Source organism: Palaemon carinicauda, chromosome 5 (assembly GCF_036898095.1).
Source record: "Palaemon carinicauda isolate YSFRI2023 chromosome 5, ASM3689809v2, whole genome shotgun sequence".
Lineage (NCBI taxonomy): Eukaryota > Metazoa > Arthropoda > Malacostraca > Decapoda > Palaemonidae > Palaemon > Palaemon carinicauda.
The window spans coordinates 162,935,303-162,937,802 of record NC_090729.1 but is presented as its reverse complement, the minus strand read 5'-3'; positions in this window follow the sequence as shown (position 1 = coordinate 162,937,802).

Below are 2,500 nucleotides of genomic sequence, written 5' to 3'. Positions count from 1 at the left end.
TTTAAAAGATTCATAGCTTCAACACATTTAGCTTTTAATGTTTTTAAGTGAGAAACCCATGTAAGCCTACAGTCAAATATCAACCCTAAAAATTTTGCTTCACTTGCACATGGGATCCGTTGACCTTTGATGTATATTTCCGGGTCTGGATGTACTCCCCGTATACGACAGAAATGGACAATTGTAGTTTTACTTGTTGAGAACTTAAATCCATTCATATCGGCCCAATGGATAATTTTATCAATAGAGAGTTGGATTTTTCTCTCAATCATTGCCATTCTGGCTCCAGCAAATGATATGGAGAGATCATCCACAAATAATGTTGCGAGAACATCCCGGGGAATGACTGAGGATATCCCATTAATTGCTAGTGCAAAAAGGGTTACACTCAGCACACTCCCCTGAGGAACTCCTACTTCCTGGCATTTACTCTGTGATAGAGCTTCCCCAACTCTCACTTGGAAAACTCTATGTGAAAGAAATGACTGGATGAATAGTGGTAGCTCACCTCTCAATCCGCACTCATGGATTCTTTTAAGTATACCGTATCTCCATGTTGTATCATATGCCTTTTCAAGATCAAAAAACACTGTCACATGGTGCTGTTTGGAAGCAAAGGCTTCACAAATGGAGGACTCAAGTTGTATCAGCACATCAGTCGTTGAGTGCATTTTCCTGAATCCACATTGAATGGGTGATAAAATATTCTTCTTTTCAAGGTACCAAATCAGTCTTGCATTGACCATCTTCTCCATGATTTTACATAAACAAGATGTCAATGCAATAGGTCGGTAGTTTGCTGCTAAAAACTTGTCCTTACCGGGTTTTAAAAAGGCTAAAATAATGGCTAGTTCCCAAACACTTGGATAACTATGATCATGCCATATTCTATTAAAAATGCTTAAAATAAATAACTTTGTATTAAAAGGTACATGTTTAATCATTGCATATGGAATTCCATCGGGTCCAGGGGCTGTATCGTTACAAGTAGCAAGAGCAGAATCAAATTCTCTTTCAGTAAAAGGAGAATTGTATGACTCCTGCTTTCTTGTTGCGAAGTTTAAAACTTTCTTTTCTTCATTGCTCCTATACTGGTGACCAGGAGCTGCTTCACACTTGCACGATACATTTGAGAAATGGTCAGCCAGGACATTGCTAACTTCGGTTGCTCCAGTCATATACTGGCCATTTATCTTTAACACTGGTGGTGGGTTTGGGGTGAATTTTCCTGCTATCTTTTTTACTTTCCTCCACACAGATGATGTTGGTGTTCTACTGTTAATGGAGGAAACAAAGGACATCCAAGACTGGCGCCTAGCTTCTTTCATGGCACGGCGGAACTGTGCTCTACATTTCTTGTATATGACTAAATTCTCCTCATTACGGCGCATGCGCAATCGAGTTAAAGACTTTCTTGTGGCTCTGTGCAGGGCAGTTAGTTCTGACGACCACCAGGGGACTGGTTGTCGTCTGAATATCCCAGTTGTTTTGGGAATGGAATTCACTCCTGCTGTGTGAAGAGTTCCATTAAGTAAGTCTATGGCATCATCAACACTTTCAAACTGTTCTGCATTTCCTTCAATTTCACTTAACTCCCGAAATCTATTCCAGTCCGCCTTATCAAGATTCCATCGAGGTGATCTTTGTAAAGGTGGACCATTGTTGGTGTTTATAATGATTGGTGCATGATCACTAGTATGCCAATCATCTAATGTTCTCCAATTAAAATCGAGAAGACAGTTAGAGCTTGCAACTGATAGGTCAATGCAGGACAAGGTACCTGTCTGTACATGAAAATGTGTGGGCTCTCCTGTATTGAGGAGTCCGACATCTTCATTCTCCAAAATTGACGATATAATATTACCCCTTGCATTTGCTAAAACATCACCCCATAAAGGATGTCTACTATTAAGGTCTCCTAGTAAGAGAAAGGGTTGTGGGAGTTGTTTAATCACCTCTACTATATTATCATATGAGATGTTATCATTTGGAGGCAAGTAAAGAGAACAGATTGTGTATTTTCTCCCTATATCAATTTGTACAGCCACTGCCTGCAGAGGGGTACAGATAGACAAAGATATTTGGGGAACATCTCGACGAACGTATATAAGACTTCCCCCATGGCTCCCTGCTCGTTGATCATATGGTGTCCTATAGCTAACATACTCTCGAGGACAAGGAGTATTAGCATCGAGCTTGCTTTCTTGTAGACATACTGTTATAGGGGAGTGCTCACGTATGAGGAGCTTAAGTTGTTCATATTTCGCCCTTAAACCCTGGCAATTCCATTGCAGAACGGAGGAAAAAACTATGTTTTATTTTTTGGAAGACACCTTAGATGAAGTCTTCCCAATGGCACTATTTGATCTAACAATGTTTCCCGGAGGTAACTCTAGAGAGGATCTTGATATAGTCGGTTTTGTGTTTCTCTTTTTCTTTGTGTCCTTTTGATCTAATTGTTGAGGAGGATGGTGGACCTCAACTTGAATTTCTGATTGGT